The sequence below is a fragment of the Haliaeetus albicilla genome, chromosome 12 (genome assembly GCF_947461875.1).
Source record: "Haliaeetus albicilla chromosome 12, bHalAlb1.1, whole genome shotgun sequence".
Classification (NCBI taxonomy): Eukaryota; Metazoa; Chordata; class Aves; order Accipitriformes; family Accipitridae; genus Haliaeetus; species Haliaeetus albicilla.
In genome coordinates, this window is record NC_091494.1 from 33,628,266 (window position 1) to 33,655,406 (window position 27,141).

Consider the following 27,141-nt stretch of genomic DNA (forward strand, 5'->3'; position numbering starts at 1 on the left):
CATCTCTCTTTTTTCCTAATAACTAGGAATATGAAGGCTAGATGCTCAGTTTGGTGTTATTTGCTCTCCTGATCATGTTATTTCTCAACACAGAAATACAAATTTGCTCTTCCTAACAGTAAGATTTGTTGCTGTATGTTAACAAGAAAAAAATGCCATTTTACTAAAAGTTCAATTTAGGTCATCCTGAACAAAGCCCAGTCTGGATGGTAGATTCAGGAGCGGCAACAAGTGTAATGGTCACCTAAGTAATACAAATGTAAAAATGATGGGACTGTTAAAATAGTTGGCCGCTGTAGAAGCCAAACATAATTCTGCATCCTCAGTAGGTTTTTGGCCTAGAGACGTTAGGCTGGCTGTTTGCATTCTGCCAGGCTCAGAAAACGTATTGCTGATATAGTAAAAGAGTTATATTTTTACATGCATCAAGCAGGCAGGTCTCTCCCTGACAGCAGTGTCCTTCTCTCTCCCATTGAAGCATAACTCTGGCGTGTGCCTGTATCGGGTTCTGCCAGCTCATAACACATATTAATCACTGGAAATTACTTTAAGGCAGCCTCTGCATGGATATATCAGGAGAATTGATGTGGAGCCTTTAATCTTTGAATCACTTGTTCATTTGTGAACCCAGCTGATGTTAACTCTGAGTTAATTATTGTCCCAGGGCTCTTGGGTGCAAGCTGTTGGGGGATTGCAAACTGATTCCCAGAGAACAACCAAGCACAATATAAAACCACCAAAGTCGAAGCTAATAGAGGCTGGCCTGGGATTAAATTCATCATAGAGAACAAACTTGAAGCAAATTTGTGAGTGAGTAGGGGGAATGTACTTATGCTGTTTCTTTTCAAAAGATAAATGGATGATTTTAAGTGTCATCACAGACTTCTCTCAGTAGGCTAAATTCACTTGAGAGTGCTTTTCTATTCAGAAGATCATCATGTGGAATAGGAAGTACTCAGCCACAAAGCAAGCTATAAAAAGGTTAATGATTTAAAGTCAAAGTTAGATATAAGCACTGATAATGTTACAAGTTGTGTTATTCCATTTTCTGTGGCAATGCACATCTGTTTCTTTGATTTCAATGCAAGTTTTTGTCTCGTAAGAGAGCTCTGAGTTTGGGAGCGGAGTACTTGACTGTGCTTTTCTGCTGGACGTTTAGAGGCCTGCAACCTGGTACTAGCACTTACATATTTGAGCTTTTGCCTTCTAGCTTTGTTTTAGGAATAATAAGCAACTTCACTGATTCCTAGGTGGAATTAATGGGTACTTCTCACAAAAAAAAAAAAAATCTGATTCTGTTCCTTTCAGAGGTCTGGGTTCAAAACAGCTCCTGCTGCCTTTTTAGTCACCGTGTCTCAATGGAGACAATGATAACTTGGACAAGGAGAAGAGTAGGTTGTTACATCAGACTCCAGGCCTGATGAGCTGAAGGGGGAGGGGAAAAAAAAAGAAACAAGAAATTCTGCATTAATTCTGTCTAGCAGCCTCTTTCAAAGGAATTTTTATTATGTGTGGTTTGTATTGAGGGAACTGAGGCAGTAGAAAGACATGTGACTTTGTCACAGTTGTAAGGAAACCCAAGTTCGGGCTGGAGATCAGCCTCTAAATGCAGCTCCTGTCACTGCATATGAAATGAGTCCTGCGCTGAGCATTTTTCATGCTGCCCATTGAAATGAGTTATTTCAGAATAGGTGGTTCCATCAAGACACTGACGCTCGTTCAAGACTCCCAACAAAAGATGGTGCAATGGAGCTGTGGAGTTGGACGATGGATGAGCCAGGACCAAGGCTGGGGCTGCTCTGGTGTTGGTGGCTTTTTCTGGAGTAGGGAGTGCCGTGAGCAGGAAGGAAGAGTTTGCTGAGAATAAATTCGACACAGTGGAACAAAGTGTTCCCCTTAAATGTGTTCTCCAGCCAGAATAGCAGCAGCATTTCTGCCAAGCAAGGGGCCTGCTGCAGGAACAGTTTGGCAAGGGCAAAAATAAAGCCAAATTTGTGCTAAGCAGCCTGACAGTGGGTGGCTGGATTATGCAATCTTTCTGATATTCAAAATTCATTATCTCTTGCAAAATGTCTCTGAATGAAATGAAACGGTAGAGCAGGTAACTCTTTTTATTTTGTTTTCTTTCCCACGACCCCCTTCCAAATGTTGTGCATTTTAACACCTCCATTCAAATTCTTGTAATTTGAGGTGTAAGACTGGGAGGACAGAGCTTGTAATGAAACCCTCATCAGGAACCTGAGGGCAGGGCTAGAAAATGAGCTATTGCAATGTCAGAAATTCTTGGATTTGTTGAAACTTGGTCCTGGAAGGGATGAGCCAGAAAGGAATCCTAAGAAAAGAGGAAAAATATGATATCCTTTCACTTCAGTGTGCTCTTTTGTAATTGTAGTCATTTCTGGGATAAGTATCAAGATTTACAACTATTCTCAACACTGCCATGTGGGATGAATGAGCTCCCATGAATGGAAGAATCATCATGTAGAAATCGGTGTGGTTTTGCCTTGGAAAGAGTGATCATAGTTCAACAGTTGTGCTCGACTGCTTCTACTGTTTCACTGTGTACAAACAAGAATTGTCTTCTAGTTGCCTGGCTTGCAAATTAAGGAAATCTGGCTGATTTTGTTTTCACTGGGAGTAACTTTGACCTCACAAGGCTGAATTTTAATATTAGTTAAGGTGTATTTGAGAATATATCTGCCTTGTCCCTGTTGCGGTCTTATTCTAGGAACAAGGGAGGACTGGGCTTGGATTACAGATGCCACAAAGATGTCAGAGCTGAAAGAAGTTAGAAGCTGAAAGTGCTTGTAACAGTCTCTTGTTGACTTAGCCAGTATGTTCTGGAGCCCATGAGAGGTGATTAAAAGCCCATGGTGACGTTTTGTATTCTAGTGCTTTTCAAAGTACATCCCTACTTTGAAGCAGACCGTTCCCATGAAGAATCTTAGAAATGCAGTCTAACGTGGAGCCAAAGGCTTGACTCTTCATTAACCAAGCCCAATAATGATATTCAGCATAAATGAACCCTCAAAGAAATGAGTAAGAAGAAACAGCATATTAGGTCTGAATATTTACTGTATTTCCACCCCTGAGCATTAAGGAGTTTATGTGGACTAAAGGCTGGTATTGGTGCACTTTGCCCCTTTGTCTTTCTTTTTGGGGTTTAAAACATCTTGAAATTACACTCCCAACTTGCACAAGTAAATGAGTGTTTACAACTGGGGGAACGTGCATGATACCACTACTATGTCAGAGTCTGTGACTACAAGTTTTGATGTGAAAGTGTCCTGCACAGAGTAAGAGAAACCACTTTTGGCTCCAAACCTTTGCTGTTCTAAAGCTGGTTCCTTCTGGTGGCTGTTGTCAGAGGAGGGGAGCCTTCCGGGGTTTTGATCCTCTGACTTACTGTGTAAACTTGGACCAACTGCTTCCACCTTCTGCGCTTCCCAGAGCAGTTCCTAAACAAAGGCATGCTTGCTATACAGTCCTAGTGCCGCTTTGGCAATACAAGTATTGAGTTTTCCGTTTTCCTTCTCTGGATTTTGTTTCCTTTCACCTTTTAAGTTTCTTCCCTTTTCCCCAAAGGAGTGCTTATGTTCTCAGATTAAAAACAGAAGTCTGTTCAGTTTTCTGTGAAGGTTAATTTATTAAAAATATAGTTTTAGTATCCTTTCAAATGGTATTTTCCATATAAAAATATTTATTTTAGTAAACCCACATCTTTCTGATGGAAAAATGTCTGGGCATTAAAAAAAGCCAACCACTGTTTAGTAGCTTCAGTATATAAATGTTTCTATGGTACAACTATGATTTTATGGAGTAAAGAAATTACAGATAACTGGTTAAGTTCTTCATTTTAAGTTAATTAATTATACGATTATTTTTAGCTAAGGTATAACAGCTTCATGCACTAGAGCCTTACTGTGACCTTCTGAATCCTAGAAATGTTAGTGTTTAAACGGTAAACTGTGGGTGTGTTCAATTTTTTTATTGATGTGGTAAAGGAGCAGTGGAAGCTAGGTAAAAGCTTGCTAAGGTTTTGTGACAAACTGCCCCTGGACAGCTAAGCTGTAGTTTGTAGCTGCTCGTTACTAGATAATGCAACTCTGTGGTGGTGTGAATCGGAGAATTTTAGACGTCAGGTCTCAGGAGCCAATCTCTCTGTCATTGCAGGTTTCTAGAGCACTGGCTGCAAACGGGCATGAGAAGCCTGTAGTAAAAGTGCTGAAACCAGCCTGTTGGGTTGTGATGGCCTTTGACAATCAGAATGCTTTGAGAAAGAATTTTGTTAGGAAAGGAAAGGGAAAAAAGATTATTTTGAAATGACTTTTTGTTGTTTTGTGTTGAAGACAAGAGAGGGAGACGTGTTGTTGAGGGGGTACAAAGTCTCACTTCTCTTGAAGTCCATGCTGAAGACCAAATCCAGTCTGAGCTGATAGCAGGTTGTTTTTATTACAGGGCTAGCAGCGTTTTAACCTCCCTCTCCTGGAAGAGCATTTGGAAATTGCCTCTCATCTCTTAAATGAGGCTATTAAATCCCATAATCCTCTCCAACAAGGCTCCTTGTTTCAGGGGTCTATTAGCAAGAGCCAGTCAACCCAGTAACCCTCAGTCTTAAGGAAACATCTCTTCCCTCTTGGTGATCTGGATACAGTCTTACTCTTCCTGCCTGGAATGACTGTCACCCCTTCTGGGGCACTGGTTTGGGGTTGTGCGGTGGGGTTTTGGTGGCAGGGGAGGGGCTGCTGGGCAGCTCCTGTGAGAAGCTGCCAGAAGCTTCCCTGGCTCCGAGTCAGACCCGCCTCTGGCCCAGGCCGAGCCCATCCGTGATGGTGGTAGTGCCTCTGAGAGAACTGATTTAAGAAGGGGAACATGCAGCGAGTAGGGGGATTGGAACGTGAGAGAAACACCTATGGAGACAGCAAAGTCAGTGAAGGAGGAGGGGAGGAGGAGCGGGGGAGGAGGGGCTGCCCCTGCAGCCCCTGGTGAGGCGGCAGGCTGTCTCCCCCCCGGCCCACGGAGGGGAGCGGGGGAGCAGATGCCCACCTGCAGCCCGGGGAGAGAGGAGCCCACGCCGACGCAGGGGCAAAGTGAGGAGTCCTCCTCCTGAGGAGGAAGGAGCGGCAGAGCCAAGGTGGGATGAGCGGACCCCAACCCCTGTTCCCTGTCTCCCTGCGCTGCTGGGGGGCGAGGAGGTGGAGAAAATCGGGAGTGGAGATGAGCCTGAGAAGAAGGGGTGGGGTGGGGGTAGGAGTGTTTTAAGATTTGGTTTTACTTCTCATTATCCTTGTTTTGATTTGATTGGTAACAAATGAAATCGATTTTGTTTTTTCCCCAAGCTGAGTCTGTTTTTTGCCCATGACCACAGCGGGTGAGTGATCCCTCCCTGTCCTTGTCTCAACCCACCAGCGTTTCTTTCTACTTTCTCCTGCCCCACGGTGGCCTCATGCTGCTGGGCTCAAACCATGACAGACCCAAAATCCTTTCTTGAATTACGGGAGTCTGTCGGTCTCTCACATGCCTGTCTCCTTACAGCACTACTGTGAATACAAAGGGGTACCCGCTTCCTGTTTTGCTCCTAGTTTTTTCCCTTACAGCCATTGCTAAACACAAATAATGTATTTATGTGATGCAATGCTCAGTGACAGGCATGCAGGGTGTTCCTGTATGAGTGCAGATCTGCTCCATTTCTGTGTCAAACCCTAGTGTGACCGTGATGGCAGAGAGCTGGTGGGATCTTTCAGAAGATGGGAAGTGATTCTGGAGCTGATTCGGTGGCAGCACATGAAATGACACTCAAGTGCTGCATCCTTTGCATTTTTAAACAGCAGAACAGGTGGCTAAGCCAACGCAGTGCAGCTGATTACAGAATAACTGGTTTATTCCATATATGTAAAAAAAAGCATTGTCCATATTGCTCCTCACCACAATGGCCAGTCTCTGGCAGCTTTGCAAACCCAGCAGAACAAGTACAAGTCTGCAGCTTGCAGAGCTGTCAAAGTGGTGTTATTGTACCCCTGTGCACTGTGTTAAGTAACTGGGGGAGAAAGTGGTTTTAATTAGACTGCATACGGATCTCCAGTGAAGTAGATTTTAACTTTTGAAAATCAATAGGTAGAATCAATCTACAGTAAAGATAAAGTCTTTTACTGATTAAATATCACCTCATCCTTCTTTGAGGACAAAATGTTTACCTCTTTAATGGTTTGAACTCTTAGAGAGACTTCCAGGAGAAAAGAAAAAAGTGTGAAGAAAATCTTCATTTTCTTGGTATTTGAAGGGGTAATCCTATCATACCTCCTGCTCCCAGCTCTGTAGTGTATATTCTGATTAAAAAGCTCAACCTTCCAGATCTTTCCAGATTTGTATAGATCATTAGGAAAAACATTAACTGGTGCTTTTTTTTTTTTTTTTTTTTTTTTTTTAGTGCTTTCTGGGTTGCTGGAGTGACGTTTCCAAGCAGCTGTAGGCGGAGTTGTGGGTTGCATGGCACTGTGAAAAGTCCTTCATTTCAATGCACTGCCTTTTGATATACAAGCATGAATATTTCCTTCTGCAGTGATGTTGTTTGTTTTGCAGAAAACAATACTGAGAGAAAGAGAAAATAGGAGGTTTTCTCCCAGGGCCGTGTTGCCCAAGGCCAGACTAGAGCCTGAAGTGTGGTTACAAAGATACCAGCCTATCTTTAACCTGTTGTCCCTGCCCCGCCGTACAATTTGGAGACCTTGTCACAAACAAGAACCACAAAGTGTTGTGTGATGTACAAAGCTAGAACTGAAGAGCCTCATTTGCACAAATCTGGTGCTCCCTCCTGTAACCCATGCCTAGCAAATTAAAAGCAAGAAAAGCCTCCCAGCAGTACCAAAAGGGAAATAATCTGTTTTAGCACAGCAGAAAGCTTTCCTGGGGGGCTGGTTACAAGCTTCAAACTTGTAGGTGGTGCAAAAAGCTTCATGCCAACCCATTTTTAATTGCAGCCCATGAGGAGTCTCCCAAAACTCAAGGTAGATCTCAAGCCACATGCTGTACCGCTGGCTGGCACCGATGCTGGAGAAGGGACAGCAGAGGAAGGACGAGCATCAGCCACCAGTGAGTGAAAGCTGCTCCTGACCACCGCTCCTTGCAGAGGGCACCTGGGTGTCATGGGAAATGCAGCAGATAATATCTGGAAGTACAAATGCATCTCGAGCATCTCACTGGTGCAGAAACCTGGTCCCTCCTTTCTTTTCAGGAGGAGGTGATCTTGTCCATCCTGACCTTCTCCCTGCTCTCTGTCTGCACGAATTAGACCAGGCTTTGAGGTATCATGCCTTTACATTGGTGATGTTAGCATATAACTTCTAGTAATTCAGCCAATTGTTTTAAAAATTAACCTTTAGTACCGTGAGCTCTTCTTACAGAGAAATGGTGTCGATTCCTCATTAGTGTAGTGAAAAGCTGCTGGCAGCCGTCACTGCAAGTTAGTTCTACCAGGCTGATGAATTTAGGGCATTTTTCTCTGTTGCAATTAAAATACAGGACCTGCTGTATTGTTGCACCAGTGGCAACAGCATGCAAATAACTGTGTTGATGCAGCAGTTCAGCAATCATCCTGAATTTTTTCTGGATTCAGGTTTCTTCTATCTGTCCTATATCTTAAAAAGAGAGCGATAAAATGGAATCTGTAAAATCACCATTTTGGATTTTACATTACCTTTCAGTTTGATAAAGCTAAGAACTTTACTCAGGGATATTGCATTGTTCGTGGCTCTTGAAAGCAGAGAATCTGGACTATTTATTTAATTGAAATGTAAGCTATGATACTTCACGTGTTACATTGGTAGACAAGTTGTGGGCTTGGAACAAGGCCATGTGTTTGCACTAGCAGGAAATTAAAACTGCCAACTACAGGCTGATACTATGTGCTGGTGAGTCAAAATGTGATGACAATAGAAGCCGTGTGTTTCAGAAACAAAATGTCAGCACTGATTATGTTTTTCCCTGTCAGCAAAAGAGGGTGCCAGTTGCTGAGAAATGTGATCCATTTTACGTTACAGCTCCTTATGAATTTTTTAAAGAAATATGATACGCATTTTCATGGATAAAAGCATTTTGAAGGTCTTGCAGAGAGCTCCACACTATCGTTGCACGGTGGTGCGCATAGCTAGAGAAGCTAGTACCCTATGTGGTTACCACCACTGATGCATCTGAAAGTGTCGTGATCTTTAATTTGCTTAAAATATATATATATTTTTTTTAATTCTCTGTCCTTGACATGTGTGCAATTGTGTGGGTGCTGTGCTTGGAATTTTGGAAGTGGATATTAGGTGGTATGTTTCTAGACATCAGTGTCAAGAAATGTTATGTGATCATCAAGGTGGGGATTTTGGGGGGGGGGGGGGGAGGAGGATGTATTGTGATGGAAGAGGAATACTTGTTTTAATCTTTGCACTCTAGCAGTTATCACAATAATTGGGAGAAACAACAGAGAATTGCTTAGTTTCTCGTCATCCCTTCTTCTCTTTTTATCGTTGTGGAGTAATAAGAGAAACTGCCAGAGAAAGGTCACTGTCAGCAGTGCATCTATAGCAACCTGCAAAGATGGGATTCTCTCTGGCTTTATTTATTGGGGGCAAGAAGGGTTCAAGATGGATATGCTGATGGTAGGGTTGCTCTGGTAGGAAATCTTGAAGGAAGGGGAAAAAGTCATGCCAGGAGCAGGCTAACTTTACTAGGAGTAAAGTTTGTTGGTGTAAGTACGTTTGTTGGGAGCTGGAAGACCACAGGATCTCAATGCCAGCTGAAGGATAGCAAACCCTCCCTGTGCCCGTGGCTGCAGCGGCAAAAATAATTTTGTGAGCGTGACAGATTTTATTTGGCACCCTGCTATAAGTCATTGCTTACTGCCATATGCTGTCTCTGCAGGAAGAGAGATTGCTGTGTATTTAAAGCAGTAGTAGGAAAGCTTTTCTAATGCAGATGAGGCCAAGAACTAAATTTCAGGCTTTCAGCTGGATTGGGCCAGGTCCTTGGGTCTCCTGAGGACATAAGGTGGCACCCCTATGGAGACCATGGTTGTATATGCTCACCAGTCCTTCACTAGGATGTGCTATAGAGCAACTTTCCTCAGCATGAAATTCACTGCAGGAATAATTGAAATGACACATGTAATTCTCACTGTTTATTTAAAATACTGCTTATTGTAGTGGGAATACTACAAGCATAACATGCTGATATTCTTTTAAATCCAGTTCTCCCTCTGACCTAAATGACCATTTTTGATGGACATGTTCTGTTTTAACAGCTGAAAGAGTCAAAATGACTTCTTGTATTCCCATTTCAGCAGCAAGATTCCTGGGAAATGTGTTAAATTGGCTCTTTACTGATCAGATAGAGGGTGAATGAAGACAGAAATTATGTTGCAACATCATTGCTTTTAATCTGATTTTTTAATAAGTGGCGGAGTAGATTTAACAGTTCTGTTCTTGTGAAAAATCTTATTCAGTTTACTTTTAATTCACACTTCAGACTTGCCTGGATTAGTCTTTTCACTGTGTAGCAGCTTTTAATATAGTGACAGGATCAATAAGGGAAGAAGGTTTGGTATATGCCACTGCTTGTCTGTGTGCATCAACGCCCAAATGTAAAAAAAATTGTCTAGAGATTTTTGCGTTCTTGTTTCTAGGTGGCAAATTTAAAAGATCTTGAAAATCTGTTTGAAAATTCTCTAAAGAATCTGTTTTCTTTGAGGAAATGCTTGCTCAGAAAAATCTAAGTATTTTGCAGGAACACAAATTTGATCTAGTGTGCTAGCAAGAAATCATGATATTAAGACATAAACCATAAATTTCAAAGTAAAACTCTCTTTAGGAAAGTTAAAATGTTGCCTTCCCCCCCCCCCCCCGTCAGTTCAGGAGAACCAGTAGGAGTTGACTAAGCCTGAAAGTCTGTATTTTTGGCTAGTCGAAATTTAAAGGGGCGTCATCAGAAAATATGCAGCACTGACATTTAGAAATTCCTCATTTTAATAGGCATTTCAGATTAGTCATCAAAAACTAAAGGCATATAGTGAGGATTGTCAGCAATACTTAACAGTGAAAGCCAGCTGTTTCCATTGACTACATCATTAGATTGTCACTTAAATATTAGTGGGTGTCTGTGTTGCATTTTGAGGAGCTCCGATAGGATACCACTAAGACAAGATTCTCTGTCTGGCCAGAGAAAGGAACTCTAAATACCAAAGCCAATAAGCACATATTTTTCTGAAACTCTCCTTTTCTGAATGCTTTGAGATTTGTGCAAAGAGCCTGTGGAATTCGCACTGGGCCAGCTTTGCTTTTCATACCTGAAGACACTGTGATTGCCTTCATCTGCTGCAGCGTGTAGAGCTGTCTGTTCCCTCGTCCTTTTGGTCCTGCAGACAGTAGGATCTGTGCCATAGGCTCTTTTTCTTTTCTTTAATTTTAAATTCGTCTGCTTTTCTCTCTTCCGCTAGTTTTGGACTCTTGTTTGGGGAAGAAAACATCTTTTAAAAATTACTCTGTTCTGGGGGGATCTTGCAGGGAAGCCAGCAGGAGTTCCCTAGCTCAGTGCTTCACTCCTGCATTAAAATTCACTCTGGAACTGGAGGAAAAGTACTCCATCCCTTTTTCTCTGCAGAAAGCCCAGAATCTCAGTGTGCCGTTGTGATGCCAATACTTTTCCCCTGGAAACCCCAGTCCAGGCTCTGGGTAAAGACTAACAGCCTGGTTTAGGGTAGGACAAAACCAAGCAGGAGCACCGAGGTGTGGGAATAACACCTGCTCAAGCATGTAAAGTGTCCTGCAATCCCTTTGCATATTTCTCATCTAATAAGACATCAGTTTTTGCAGAAATTGCTGATTCCCCTTAACTCCCTCTGTTGCTACTGACACTGATGCATATCATGGATGCTGTGTAAGTGTTCATCTACTCATAATAAATGAGGCAACAAACTCCCATGTTTCCCTGGTGCCCGAGTTGGTTTTAGTATAACTTTTGTTCTTATGATGCTTTAATATGAAAATATCTTACTAGACGGTATGGAGAGGTATCACTAATTTCTTTTGGTTCTTTTAAGTTTGAAGATGGTCTGTCACAGCCTCTGTTTTACTATTGCTGACAGTCCCACTATAACTACAACCTTAAATTTACAGCTGGAATGGAAGGACAGGGGGAAGACTTTTCAGTGAGAAGTGGTGCAAAAATAGAGATTTGTGTATTCTGGAAGAACTTTAGGGATTCTGATTTCTAAAAGAAAAAAAAAAAATTAATAAAAAATTTTTTCTGGCAGCAAATGCTCCCAGGCTGCTGGCACAGGCAGGAGGCAGCACACCCAGGACAGATTCCTTGTTATCACAGTTTTCACTTTCTCAGTCTGAAATATCCAGACTTGCAGCGCAGAAGGAAAAGAACCAGAATGTGGAATATCAAAGTGTTCTGATCATTAATTGTGCCTCTCCTCCTTGCAATGACATATCCTCACAACTGCTAGAAAAATGGCACATTTTAGCCTGTTCTCATAAGAAAATGAACCTCTTATGATCATATGCTCTGTGCACATCAGCCTTTCTGACAGTTCCCTCTGTCAGTTTTGAGTGCCTTGGCCAATTTCAGCTCAAGAGAACAAAAATTTCTGAAATGCATGGTTTGTAAAAATAGACAGCAGTCGAGGAAAACCCAGTTAGAGGACACATGGAGGGGAAGAAGCATGAATCCAGGATTTTACTAGGTCTTCAGGAATCTACAAATGATGGAGGTGGTGTGAATCCCCCAGCTGTGGAAAAACTTCAGTATGAGTTTGTTGTAGCAGAAGACACAAAACACTACCTGGGACAAGGCAGGGACTCGCTCCTCTTTGGGTTGTCTGGTGTGTAGTAAGGAGGACCCTGACACAGCAGCTGCAGCATAATTCTGTATAAATGCTCTGAGATATAACTCGCATTGCAAATGAGGTTTTACAACTTCCGGCAATATTGGAAATACTTGTTTACTCTAACAGTATAGATAATTTATTCTCCAAACAGTACTTTTTCTTTTTTTTTTTTTTTTTTTTGCTTAGTCTTTTCTCCTCATTTTTGGACTGCATTGCTTCCTTAGCCCTTCACTCATGCTGCTCCCATGCCTGTCCAACTCACTAATTGCTTTTCTTCCCATGCTATTGCTTGGGATCTTCTGTGTCAGCCTGAATCCAAGCTCTAGCAGTCTGAAATCAGAAAAAAGTAAGCACGTACATGTGATTAAAGACTTTCTGTAGCTCCCAATGATATTCAAAAACATTTGTCCACATGCATTCCTACAACTTATAGGATGTGTGTTATAGCTATGCACAGGACACCTTGACAGCTTTTTCTCTGTGATTATGTGAGCTGATTTGAGCCATGCTATCTCTAGCTGTAGTCTTCAGTTCGTGCCTTGACGCTTGTGTGAGAGGAAATTAAAATCACTAACCTGAAACAAATCATGAAGAATGAAAATTGGGAGATCTCATATTAATAAAATTCATGGTGTTCCTGGATTTACTGCTGTCAGATCTTGAGGAAATCATGTCAAGCTGATAATGATCTCCTTGTGTGCAGTTTCAAGAGTGAGAGAGAAAAAAATCACTGCCTACAGTGGTCATCAGAAAGGGGGAGATGTGGACACGAGCAGTGTTGGCTTCTTACTGGCTTTTGGCCACATCATGCTGGGGCAGACTGCTTCCCCAGTTTAATTACACAATTGTTGGTAGAAAGTATTTTCAGGTCTTTGTTTAAAACCTGCTGCCTTGTAGTTTCACTTGATGTCCTCTAGTTCATGCGTTGCAGGAAATGGTGAATAGTTGGGCAAAGGAGTGGTTCGTGGAAAACCGCTTCTCCCATTGACATGAAGTTATCCTATCTATGTCTTTCACCTGTCAGCTTTAAAATGTGAGAGCACACAGTCCTTAATGGAAGAAGTGCTACTCGGCATCTTTTTAGCTCAGAAATGAATGCAAGGTTCAGCTGATACCAGATATCCGACCACCAGCCTGTTCTCTGACAGTATTTTTCAGATTTGGGTGGCTTTAGCCTGCTGTCAGGCTATCAGCAAAGATTTGTTTCTCTCATCACCTACATAGCATCTTCTTCCCCCCAGGTGCTGGGTGGGATGTGAGGGCAGCAGCAGCAGGGGATGGCTTCCTGGCACTTCTACTCAGCACCATATAACAGGATTTTCACAATCCGTTTCCTCTGCGTGCTGCTCTTTAGGGAATATTCTGCCTTCCTGCAGACATGCAGGTTTGTGAGGTGTGGCAAGGGATTATCTCTTCTCAGATGCTGCATTTGCATTCTATAGAAACCATGCTAGTATTCTCTTACTGCGTTTGCAAAACACCTGCAAGTCATAAGAAATATGAATTCTATTCTAAATAGGACAGAGGTGATTAGTAAAGTTCATACTGGTGCTGGTTCGCTGCAAGGAGCTCAATTTGCTCAGCTTTTGAAGTCCAGTGAAGTTTCTGTGGTCTTCAGTGGAAAAATTGGGATGTTGAAATGTTGTGGCAACCTCAATAAGTCATTGATTTTCTAATTGAGACCGTAATCAAAGAAAAATGAGGAAGCTTCAATTCACTTCTTGCCCTCACAACAATAAGGATGCTAACTGCCAGAAAAATGTTCTAATGATTGTATCGTGTTGGTCCTCCTAAGAGGCAAATGCTTTAAGTGGAATTATGGTAATGATGTGATCATTGTCTGGGCTGGCTTAATGAGTTTAGCAGCTGTTGCAATATTAAATACTTTGCACTTAAGAAAAATACCTCCTGTTCCATTCCAAAAAGATCAGAAAAAGCTGATCGAGCCTTTGCTATTCTGCTGGATACATCACGTGTAGTTCTATACACTGCCAAAAGAACTGCTGGGTTGGACACTGCAGTCCTCTGGATTTGGCAGCTTTGGTGCTTCAACATAAACACAAGAATAGGCTCTTGGAGGCTGTACTCTGAACTGATTAATAAATTGTATGAAAGTTTGACAAATCCAGGTGGGAAAGTGATTGGAGTGTACATTATATGCATGTATGTGTATTAAAAAAAAAAAATAAAATTGGAGATTGTTAGGAAAGAGAGGGTTCTGTGGCAGTCTTCCATAATTAATCTGGGCCTTGGGGGTGTGTTGCAAAGATAAAAACAAAGTGCGATGTGTAGGGAAGAGGCAAGGAGGCTCCATATGGAGAACCTGTCCCTGGTCTGGTTCTGTTAAGCCATCTCCAGTTGCTCTGTTAGACGGCAGAGATGGCCCCAAGGACACTTCATCGGTGGTGCTAGTTTGCCTTCTCCTGGCAGTGCTGCCCTGGGGATTGAGAGCTCTGGGAGTAACTTTCTGTGTCTTGGCTGGTATCCTGCATAGGTGAGGGAGAGGCTAATGGCAGGTGGTGATGGAGAAAGCTTGCACGGCTTTGCTGGAGAGCTCTTCTGGACCGCACCGAGTCCAAATGAGCATCACAGGGTCTGCTGAAAATGCCAGGCAAGGGACAGAAAACACATGCATGCAAGGAATTCCAATTTTAATGAAGTTTCTGGTTTGAAAACAAAACAGTTATGTAAGATTGTGGAAATACTCCTTCATTTTGCCTTGAATAGTTTCAAGCTAAAATTGAGGGGGCTCTAAGTTGCATGAGTCATTACTAACTTTGGGGCTCAACTATGTGATATTCTGCAGAATTAAGTATCTCCTGTTGTTGAACTGAACACTCCCATTCAAAACAGGGTACATGTGCCTTATTGCTTGGGACTTCTCTTCAGCACTAATTGTCACTTTAAAAGTGCGTAATGTAAATGCTCCCACCCTCTGTCATTTCAGTGTAAAGAAGCCAGGTCAGGACTGAGAATGGCATCTTTGGGAATTACCATTTTGTACTGGAAATCTGAAATTATTTTCCAGGCTGTTGAAATTTAATTAGTTTTACTGCTTAATAATGATGCTCTGTATCTTCTGTTAATCCCTAACAAAAATTAATTCAAACATCCGTGACTTTTGCTGGGTGATGTGAATAAGAGCTACTTACAATTTCTGGTATGGTGAGAGAAGCAATCATTTTGCCCTCATCACTGGAAACTCATTCACAGTCTCTGAAAATTTTGAATTTTTAAGAGACTTGCCTAGAGCGTTAAAGATATTTGGAGTATTAATACAGTAATATGCTTCATGCTGTGGTTTGCATGACAAAGATATTAAAGTGTTAAGGAGTATGCAAGAAGTCAAAGACATGCAATAGATCATAACTGAGTTTGGAGAGTCCCACGAGTCAAGTGACAGCGGTCTGATTCACAGCATGTGTCTGCCTAGACATGCACTCTTTTCTTCACACCAGAAAAAATGTCAGGTTTCATCAGTACCTGGGTAGAGATCCAGGCATGAAAATTGTAACTACTTTGCAGAGTTTTGGCACACAGGGTTTATTGATTTGTTCAGGTATTTATTCTTATCCTACTGTATATGCCTGGCAATGTGGCAGGAGACATAGAAAAGACATACTTACCTGTTATATGCAGTAAATGTTCTGCCTTTTTCATTTAGTCAATTAAGATGTTGTTTGTAAGTACAAAATGTTTGTTCTAGACAAACTGATATATGAAGTCGAGCTGGGGCTGCATTTTCCAGGAACAAACAGTCCCGTGGAATGCATACTCGCCGTTTGGAGCTGGGAGAAATGTCAAATGCAAGTAGATTTTGTAAAATCTCTCCAGTTTCTCAGTGTGCATATCAATGATGGCGGTTTGTTTTTTCATGATAAACTCACTCAGCTATTAAATTACTGGAAAGAAATACACCACTTCAACAAAGATGCCTGAATGAGTCATGTGCATTTATAAATATAAAGGATGTCATTATGATTGGTTTCTGGCCCTAAAGAAAAAAAAAAAAGCCACTTCACAATTTCCCTGTTGTTTCCATTTAAAAACACACACCACTTTTTTTAACATAATAAATCAATAGCACTGGTATTAAAATTCTGCACACGCAACTCTGGACCTCTGTTGCTTGTCTTTAATATTAAACTCTAAACTTTTTTGTGGGCCTTTTAGTGTATAGAGGTATGTGTATGTATATATATCTGAACATACTAGGACTATGCAAGGTAACTGTGCTTATATTATGTAGGGCAATATCATACATGGTACCTTTTCACATACATACAGTTTTCATAAAACTGTAGAAGCTAAACCCTGTACACAGGCTATTATTTAAAGGCTTGATAGAAATACATGTAAAACTATCTTATTGGGAAGACATCAGGGAAGAAAAAAGTCAGATGGCTTCTGCAGTTCTGGTATGATAAACCCCTAAGGCTGGGAGAGAAATCCTACTTTTTTGCTGGGCTCTTCTCCAGCAGCTGGAAGTGGAGTGTCCCTTCACATGATGGGTTAAAGGAGGACTTCCCTGGCTTGTTCCTGGTCTATTCCTGCTTACCCAGATAGACTGCAGGTTTCCTTCTTCAGATGTACAACTCCAATTAAAACACTCTAACCTCCAACTGCAGAGTTATATCCTAAAGCCGCAGGTGCTCTAGTAGCTCATTTTTGGGCTCTAGCCAGGACATGATTAAAAAAATCCTGACTCTTTTTCCTCTCTCCCATCAGCTTTTTGAAAATCAGTTTTAAATGCTGCTTCTTGAAACTCTCCAGAGGGATGCAAAAAAGAATGCTTAATTGGTATGAATAAAACAACCTTTTCCAAAGGAAAGCAGCTTGCCAAAATGTGTTCTTCAGAGTAGCAAAGAGACGGTTCTTGACAATTTCAAACTAGAGTGACTCCTGGTGAGCTCCCTGGCTTGGGTAACACGGGAGGCCAAAGCAGACGAGCACAACAGCCCCTCGTCCCTTATAATCAGTGAAGGCAGAAGCAGTTTTGGCCCCGTTATGTGACATTTATAAAGCATGACACTATGTCATCTGCTGCTGATCTTGCCTGGAGGGAATTCAAGGGTGAGGTGTCCTGGCTTGAGTGAGACTGATTTGTTTTGGTTTTGGATGAATACCAAATAATTTTTCATCATGACATTTAGCCCTTGGAGATCCTTCCCCAAATGATTGATGTAGGTTTGTAAACACAGAGCTGGTCTGGGCTTGCAGCTGCCACGCAGGCGCTGCTGAACCTGGCCCTTGGACAGTCAAGTGCAGGGGAGATGCATGAGGCAGAGTGAGTGCCCCTTGCTCATCCCTCTTCAGCTGATGGTCAAGACAAGGGCTGCAGATCTGTGTTATTTGGGTAACTTATCTCTATGTAGCATGAGAGTTGTGGGATGTAGAGAGAAAACTGGGTGGAGAAAGGTCAAAGACTGAATGGTTGCAGAGACCAAATACCCTAAGGGCTGACCCCATCGATGTTAAAACTGAGGTTCTTGGCCAGTTATGCAGCTACAACTGTCCTAGTCATGTAAGTAATTTTTACTAGGGTACACTTCATAAGACATGAATTCATTTGAAAGCACATTGTTTCCAAATTCAGTCTAGCATTAACAAGAAGACTTTGTGGGATGTTTTGGTCAGACACTCTGGGAGTGAGCACTGATGTACCGGCAGCCAGGAGCAGTTTGCCTGAGGGGTGCTGCGGGTTTCATCAGCCCGAGGTGCTGCACTAGCTATGCCTTGTGCTTTCTGCTTGTCTGAATAAATGAAATGACAAAACATCAGAGGGTGGTGAGGGGACATCATGTGGCCGTGTGGTTGGCCCTGCAGCAGGTGCTGGATTGCTGCTGTTTTCAGCTCTTAGTATTACTTAACAAAAGAAACTTCGTATATATGACAAAGGTGGCGAACAGGAACATGGCACTTCATTTCTTTTTAATTTTGACAAAGCGATAACATCACATGCCAAAGTGGCATGAAATTACTTTTTGATTTTTTTAAAAATAAAATGCAACAACAGTGCCATGCTAAAATCCCAGGAAACTTTGAAGGTGGTGAAGTGGGGAGTGTAAATATGAAGTGCCATATAGCCCGGAAGTGTATGAAGCATTAAAGCAGCGCCTGGAGCCCTTTAGTGGCATATAAACTGTTCTGTTACATAAGCACGTCTTATTATGGCTTGACTCATGGATATAAATTGCCTTCAGGCTGGTAACAGGACCATGCCTCAGCCTAGAAATGTCTGCTATTTATTTACTTTACAGGTTTGGGGGCAGTGAGAAAGCTTAGCCATGTTTAGCTCTTTCTGGACTTAATGGTTGCTCCATAGCAAAAGTCCCTGTTGTATTGGCCATAAAGCTGTGTTGATGTTTGCTTCCCTACTGAGCCTTTACTCAAATCATATTTGTAGCCTCAAATTGCTGCAGTCCCACTAAGGATTTTTCTACAAATTGTAAAAAATCTGGCACAAAGTTTGTAAGATAGGCTAAGGGTGTCCAGGAATGATCAGCCTAGGTCTGGACCTGACAAAATTGTGGGGATGATGCCAGTGTCTCTGGAGGAAGCAGAGCTGGGAAAGGTTTGTGGCAGCTGGCTGTGCTGCTGAATTTGGGTCAGCCTGGACGGCATCTTCAGCATTTGGTCAGCCTCACTGCCTGAGTGAAATAATCATCCGGGCAGTTGCTACAGCTGGAACCATTTGTGTGAACAGCCTTTTGCCTTGAATGGGCTTAAAGCAGTTTAATCAACGTGATCCCAAGGAAAAAGTAAAGTGATACTTTACAGAGCTTCCTCTGTGCTTCTAGGCGTGAAAGCAGTCTTGGATGGTTCAGAAATGTCTTGAAATAATCTTCGTATCAAGCCAGTTCGCATATTCTGGCACACTCTGGTGATGATGTTGGAGCAACTGAAGCTCAGTGATGCCCAAGAGATGAGTCACTTGTTTGTCAGAGTCTCAGTGTTTCTGCCTCCTCAGTGACACTGGCTGGCAGGACATTACTGATGTGCCTTGGGGTGCTTTGGGTGACTAGTATTTTGGGTTGGCATAAGCTCAGTGTTCTGCACAGCATTGTGTTTACACTGCAAAACAAAGAGCTTTTAATACTTAGAGGGTCTTGTGTGTATATATATATAATTTTTTAAAACGTCCATGTTGCTGTATATTTGCACTGAAAAGAAAGACTGAAGAACAGATGGTTGCCTGTGGAGAAGAAGTTGGTGAAGTTTCTTTGTAGCCACGGACATGCTCTGGACCTCAGACAAGTGTGTGTCCTGCCTAGATGTGGTATGACCCGCTGTGAGGGCCATCTCCAGCCCATCTTTGTCCCACTTTCCTTCCCAGTACATCTCTGTGGGGACGCAGCATGTGGCACTTACTCACCTGAATTAGGGCTGTTGACACTTTCTGATGGAATGCTGGATTTTTTTATTTTTAAAAATAAACCATATCCCCAAACCATTCTAGCTTCTTCTCAGACAACTAAGAGCAAGCTGTTCTTGGCCAAATGTGAACTTTTGTAGGGTTTGGCTGAAAAATGTCTATTTTCAGTGCTTTATTTCCGAAAGTAACTTTGGCTGATAGGAACAAGAAAAGTTAGATTTTTTTTTTTTTATCTATAGCGATGAAATTTTTCATATGAAAAGGATACCTGTTGGATCTAGTATGAACATTTAGAAGTCAGAGTTTGGATAAATACTTGCCCAGTTCTGTGTCTCAATAGGGATGATTCTGAGAGGTGTATTCGTTGTCTTGGTATTATTATTGCACAGGGAAGAACACAGAGGTCTGGCACAAAACTCTCACTCAGTAAAGTTTAAACGCTTGCACTGTCAATATCTGCGTCAATGTGACTGTTCAGATAACTTGCCTTGAAAATGAGGGCAGAAAAAAGGCACTTCTTGGACTTGATTCATCTCATTCTGAATAGGTCTGGTGGAGATGTATGTACTGCAGTTATTTAAAGCTAGCAGAATTGAATGTCATGCGGGGTAACAGAACAATACAAATCTCTCTTTTATTCCTCTTCATTCCCCATGTTTCAATTTTCCTAGTCACCTGTCAGTTATTTGATGTCCTCAGATGATGCAGGGTTGGGCGTGGAGCACTAAAGCAGCTGCTAGGAGATTGGTGCAATTCCTGATTCTGTTACTGGTTTGCTGGATTTTGGGTAAATTGTTTGCTGTGCCTCAGTCTCTCTGCTGTAAACAGATTAAAATGTTTGCCACCATTGTGAAGTGCTTTGATTTCTACAGGTAAAATACTAGGAATAAATTCTTTTTATTATGCCGTTACACAGTATGCCTTTCTTCCCTCTTCAGCACCTGTAGTTCCTATTTTGATGATCTCTTTATTTTCTGCTTGTCCTTTATTTTCGTTTGGATGTGATGCAAGATCCCAAGGTGCAATTTTCAAATAGAATTCGGAAGGGTGGAGGTTAAATTGATACATTGTCAGGACATAAATTGGGCCTCTGAAAGATGGGGTGGGAAAGGAGAGAATTTCCACCTGTGTCCTGGTTGCATGACTCCATGGGGTGCCTGGGCTTTGGATAAAAGCTCTGTTGTGCATCAGGGCTGGTGAGGGAAGAGATCAGGAGATTTGGAAGCATTCCTGCCTCTCTTGTTCTGAAAGCACCTCTTTTTTTTGGTTGTAATCACCTGGCTAAGGTGTAGGTTCCCTGAAATGTTGCTCTATGGGTCTGTCAACCAGCCAGGCGCTATTATTGCAATCCATGGCAGAGGTACCTGCCCCGGCAGGCTGCAACATGGGTAGTGCTTCGGCTCTGTGGAAACTCCTTGCTATTGTGGATATTTGACCTTTTTTTTTTTTTTTTTTTTTTTTTTTAAAGAAACCTCACGGGATACCTGCGCAAGAGCTTTCCAAGCTCGAGCCAGCCATTTGCTGTATTATCTCAGCTAAGCAAGGCCTGAGTAACAAGTTTAACCTCTGACTGACCTTCATTTGCTTTCCGACAGCCTCCCAGGTCTTAGTAAGTAAATACCATATGCACTAATTTTCCCACCAATATGCACATGTAGTTGCCATTAATATTAATAGCAGCTATTATTTGCTACATAGACTTCTTGGTTAACTGTGTATTTATTGCAGGTTGTTTGAATAAAGTCAGAGTGTGATCACTGTTATGTAGCAGCTGCAGGCTTGAGGATGGGGGAAAGAGAAGAAATAATTAGTTGGCAGGTAGCCTATAATTACCTGGATAGCATGGTCTTGCTATGCAATTAAATGCTCAGCACTTGCCATGTAAATAACGTGACCTGCTTGGCTAATATGTCCTATGTAACTGAGGCAGTAGGTTTATGTGCAGTGCATTTCCATCAGCGAATCTTTGTTGAAAGCTGACTTCCTTCCTAAGCTTAATTCCTGACTGGTGTAAATCCTGCACAAGTCTTACAAGGGAAGCTGAGTACTGTGGGCAAAAGTCATACTTTGGGTCCCTTTGCTGGCTTTCCTAGTTGATTAATCTGGCAGGGATTTATGTTAATGTGTTGGAGCTTTGCAAAATTGAGTTCTTTTATTTTGGCAGCTGGAGTCATTTTGAGATGTAATTTAAATGTCTGTTTAATAACCAGAAATATTTTAATTTTTTTTGTCAGTGAATCTGATCAATATTTTATGGGAGGTAGAATCTCCTGTTTCTCTCATGCTTCTTCACACTGGAGCATTTTAATTTATCTTTCTATCATTAGAACGGTAAACAGGAAGGAAAGGCAAGGTTTAAGTATGCTGTTTTCTAGGCTGCTATTCATCTTAAAGAGATGGAACTAATTAGAAAATGCCTTTAGCTCGAAGAAAGGCCCAATGGCTGCGAGGGCATACAATCCGCTTCTCAGTGCTGAACTGTGTTAGTTTATTCCAAGTATGTGCAACCTAGATGAGACTTCTTCAACCCCAGCCATTAATGCCTCTAAAATTCTGTCCTTAAGTGTATTTGAGTGTTTTGTAGCTCTTGTCATGGGCTAGATGGCATGTGGGATGTCCCTGCATGGTGACTCAAGGGTGCTTCATTGCAGGGAGCCCCTGTGCTGGTTCAGTTCCCCTCAAAATTATATTGACTTTTGATGTGATGCTGGGGAAGTGGCTTAAATGATGGCTTTCCCAAATGTTTTCAGTGATATGTTCCTTATTTTGAGTACTCTGATATTCTGGTGTCGTATTTGCTGATGTTCCTTCAGCAGTAGTCCATGGTGGACATTCACAAATGCTCACTCCTTGCAGTCAGGTTAGTCCCTGAGCATACTTGTAGGCAACAGGGAGATGTGGGCATCGCCAGGAGTGTGTTCAGGGTGCCTAAATTATGCTCAGTGGGTGCAGGTCTGAGCATAAAAAAATTCAGAGCACTCAAAGGCAGATCTTATTATAAAGTTAGTATCATAATGTATACATGCTGGGAGCCAAACTTAAATTCTTGCATTTCCTGTCTTTTGAGTGCTTGACTTGGCAGCTGTAATAATGTTTAATAATAAGATATATCTTGTTGATGCTCTCACTGGAATGATGGAAAACACGGTTATGACACAATGATAACAGAAAAACCAAAACCCCGTGTAACATTTAAATGAATTCCCTTTGCAAATAAACAGGATGGAAACCCTTTTCCTTTGTGGTGCGTTAATATTCTAGTCCAAAGAGAAGCGAGCAATCTTAAATGAGCAGAATTGTTATTGTTAGGAGTAAAATACATCATTTAAGATTCTGTCAGCATATGTGTGCACTTAAAATCACACGTGCTTTACATTGTAAAATAATTTGAAAGAATAATTCCTGCTTTTTGTGCATCTGCCTGAGATACAGTCTAGAATTGATACATTGAAAAAAAAAAAAAAAAGGTGTCAAACTGTTTCCTGAAAAATAGTAAGCAGAGCACTTTAGGGAAGAGGAGAATTACTATGAGAAACAGATTCTAGGAAATACCTAATGTTACAATGGCTGAAGCATGATATCTAATTAGTTGTTTTTCTTTCAGCACAGGAATGCTGTAAATCAAATGTTTAATTCATTGAAAGAGTAGTATTGTGTCTAGGTCAAAACTGAAAGGCATCATACCAGTGTGATTTGTATTGCTGGAGACATGTATAGGAACCCTTCAAACCTTCTCATTAAATGCTGTTTGGGAATGGACTCAAATTATTCATCACTTATTTGTCCTTGCACAATAGCGTTTTCTTTTGATCCTCTTTCGGTTATCCATCATGCTCCAACTTATCGTAACTGAAGCACAGATAAAAATTCTGTTGTGTCAAGAAAGCAACAGGACAAAGCTCTAGAGGCAGGCTTTCAAGCTGTACTTTATGCTGTGGTTTTGCATCCATCCTTGGAGGTGGGAGAGGATAACAGAACAAAACTTGTACCTTATAAATACCTAACTCTTTGGCTTGTGGTTTGGATTTGTATGTTAGTGTAATTTGCTTTGACTACATGTTCTCTGGATGTGTCTGTTTAATAATTTGATCTAGACCTGCCTTTGCCTCCTTTGGTCTGCTTTTTTTATAGCCTGGATGTGGACTGATGGAAAATATTTCCTAGGTCACTGCACAAATTGGAAAAAAGGCTATGGTTTTCTTTCACCTTTTTCTTAAGCCTTTCCTTCCGTGATCTTCCTGTATAAATTGAGCCCTGTCTTAGGGTCCTGAAACTCATGGAAGACATTTACTGCATGTAATATATAGTGAATATTAACAGTTGGATGCTGTAGCATGAGTATAGACTGCAGGGAATCCTCCTGGCCACTGAGTGTCATTGTTAACTCAGGAGAAATGGGGTGATGAGAAAAATCTCTAATTGGGGAAGAGAGGGAGATGAATCTGTGTGGGGAGCTTGGGAGGGCATTGTGATCACTGTAATGGTTTGTTGAAAGTCACGGTTAGTCTTCGTAAAAAGTGCTGTGTGTTCACAAGCATGCTGGAGGCTAGATGTGGTACCAACTTGCAAAATATGCTACCATGTTTCTATGGGAGAATGGACTCCTTGGCTGAGTTGAGTTTAATACTATGAGTTTCTGGGATCCTGTCATCTGGGCATCTAAGGTTGCTCCATGTTGCCTCTGCTTATCTCCCACTCGACCCAGGTCACAGGCCACTGAGTTTTCCCCAAAACTGCTAGCACTTCTGACATCTCTCTGGGCTCTCTTCTTTGGGGTTTGTGCCCACTGAAGTAATCTCTGTTATGCGGGGTGAAAAACAGCACTTTTGTACCCTGGACTGTTATATAGCTGGTGCAGTGCGTGAGGGAGAAGGGCTGGTGCCTCTTTCAGCTTGCAAAGCCTTGAAATGCAATAGTCTAGAAGAGAGCCATCACCATCAGAGACAAAATTTTTTCCATAGAAGGAAAAATACTTTAAGAGAAGTAGTTCAAATAGTGGTTTGTGCAGCTGTTTTCAAATAGCGAGTGAGTTTTATTACCTGTAAGTATTGTCACTTTTCTTAATGGCCACGTGTGTTATATGAGCGGAGTGCAATTTCCTTGTATCTAAACTTAGGAATTAATACTCTCACTGAATGTATTACTCATAGGATTGATTGGGACCCTTGAAATTCCCATGAGCTACTATGGACTATTTGCTGTGCAGGGTAAACTCACCTTCATCATCATCATCAATACTGGAACTAAAACAGGGACTCTGTTTTCAGGAGTTTGGGCTTAAAATGTGGCCTGCATTAGCCTTCATGTTAATACTATTGACTTCAATGATGGCAAGAGGAAAGGATGTGGCTGGAAGGAATGAGTATGGGGTTGGGAGAAGGAAACTCACAGGTAGGAAGGAATGTGATTGCTGGGGTTGCCAAATGAGTAAGTGTTACTTTAACTCTTCTTCTGAAAACCATCTTATTCTTATGTCTTCGTGCTACCTCTTAAAGAGCAGTTGCTCTGCAGGTTTGCCTTCAACTCTGGAAAAAAACCATGGTCTTTTCTCTGCAGAATGGCAAATCTGTCTTAAAGCCCCTATATTATTGGAAATAAGATACTGGTGTTTTACGGACAAAGCAGGAGAGGAAACCTCTCCAGCTGCCTTCACAACGATTTAACAGCAAGATTGCTATTGCCTAGTAGTTATGTTACCATGAAAACACCACCTTTCTGGCCTTAAAACCTACTTAAACTGGGCGGCTTAGGCTGGAGTGGGGCAGCCAGGAGGAATTCCACAGTCTGCCTGTGTCTCGCTGTCTCAGTTAGTGGAGACTGCCGGCATGGAGGGAGAGGCTGTTGTTTTGCCAGAAACCACCTCCTTCCTTTGCTCTTTCCTTCTGTAGCCCCACAGCTGTGGTTTAGCTCCTTGCAATCCCAAAGTTGTAGTGGTTCTCTCCCGTTCACATTAAATCACTTTCCTTCTGGCAGGCATTGGTTCAAGCAGTGGACGAGCTTTCTGCATTGAGTTTGAGGCCGTTGTTTTCATTCCTGTGTTGTGGGGCTTCTGTGATTTCTGGGGGTCTCTGGTGCAGTTGGGCAGAGTCTGAAGTGCTCTCAAGTGCTAGAGGAGCAGCTGGGAAGTTTTTCTGCCTAAATGGCTTTGCTATTAATATGGGCAGTTTTTGGTTTTGCTCCAAGTCACTTTTCTGCTGTGGGTGAAGATGTAATTCAACTCTGCTTTGATTTGTGACGATTCAGAGCCCTCTGGGAATTCAGGCGTATTTTTGCTCCACTCTCTGAATAGTTGCCTGCCCACTCAATTCAGAACTGCTTATCTCCAATGTCTCCTATGCAGCTTTAGTCAATACAAGCTGTGAAGAGACCTTATCTGTTCTGGGCAAGGGGTAGCGCTAGCATCACACCAGTGTGCCCACATTGCTGCTGGGGGAAGCACCACACAGAGACCAAGTGGAACAGGCATTAGGACAGGAAAGGAAGATAATGCTGAAAAGAATATAGAAGTGATGTATTTTCTCTTTCCTGTCAGTGCTTGTTTTTCCGATTAGCCAATTAAAGTCCTTAATTGCTACTTTTATCCCTGTCGACAACAGCTCTTGATGCCATGCTACTAGTGTCTGCTGACCTGTTAGCTGACCACTTGCACTCAGGGGAAAAAAAAAAAAATCAAATAGAGCTATTTGGAAAGAGTAAATATAAGTGACATAAAATTACAACACCTGACTCAAAATCAGCATCACTTCCAGGTTTGGATATCTTGTTTCCTATGGAAATAATTCTAAAATGTCTTTAAATGTCCATCTTTCCTAGCAATTTCTGTTTTGAAACAAAAACCACTTGCTCTACAGCAGCTGTATGGTGGAGTGCTTTCAAGAAATGAAATGTTCTTTGGTCCTTTACGTTTTCCCTGAATTTTGGGGGTGGTGATGAGGGATGGTGTTATTATTTACTTTTAAAAAGGCTTCCCTGTCTTTTATAGTTGCTTTGGCATAATACATCTGTCAAATGTAGTAGCGGTCCTTTAATAAGAATGATCCTCTCTATGCTATGTCTACTTTTGGACAGGTACTTTATTAAGAAGGACATGAGCAGGGGAGACTTTATGCTCAGAGTCCTCAGCTAGGTGAGGCATGATCAAGCCTTTCCTCAGACTCTCAGCTTACAAACCGCAGTGATATAAAGTGAGTGTTTCTGGAATACTGGTCACAGCAGGTGCCCTCCCTTTTTTAACTTTGCAGAAGCGTCAGCTTCCTCCTCCTGTGCCCTTGTGGGGCTGGAAGCTCCTGGAAGATGAGAGGTTTCTGGCACACTGCTTTGCTTCTCATTCCATTTGATTCCTGATTGATGGTTAGCGTGGAGCTTTTTAAATAGAATTTGTTTCAACATGCAAAAATGCAAAGTGTCACAATTCATCTGACAAGGCAGTTGGGCCAGTTTATGACTTAGTGGCGCTTTGAAATGAACTGCTGGTTTCTTAGTGAAATTCTTCTTGCATTAGACAAGCCTGAAAGAAGGCTGTAAAATGTGCTTCGGGGTGAGGAGATGTTATCTGTTGATCATTTCTATTGGGTATCTGTCACTAATCTTTAACTTTTCTCATTCTCTTCCCAAAATACTGCAAATGTCCCGATATCAGTGTATCTAATCTAGGGGACAATTATTTGGTTGGCTGCTTTACTCCCTGCCCCAGGAGGGATCAGGGAGGGTTTCCATGGGGTCTTCCATCCCTCATCAGACATGCGTATGGGCAGGACCAGCCTCAAAACTGAGACAGCAAGAATCAGGGATCATTTTTGCAGCCACTGAAATCAGCCATGATTGATTTCTAGGAAAGGTGTCTGTGGACCAGGTGTAAAAGGTGACTTATATTGGGTAAGACCGAATTTGTCAT

The 27,141-nt window shown here is 41.9% G+C and overlaps 1 protein-coding gene across 5 annotated transcripts in view; it reads left to right on the forward strand.

Moving 5' to 3' along the window:
- Positions 1–680: 680 nt before the first annotated feature.
- The window catches only part of CD7 (CD7 molecule), a 191,764-nt gene continuing 165,303 nt past the window's right edge, over positions 681–27,141 (forward strand). Inside the window, exons 1-2 of one of the 5 annotated variants that reach the window (XM_069798941.1) lie at positions 681–810; positions 6,978–7,089. The gene's annotated coding sequence lies outside the window, so the exon portion shown is untranslated. The remainder of the gene's footprint in view (positions 811–6,977; positions 7,090–27,141) is intronic. The other 4 variants (XM_069798942.1, XM_069798943.1, XM_069798945.1 and 1 more) reach the window with 4 other exon arrangements.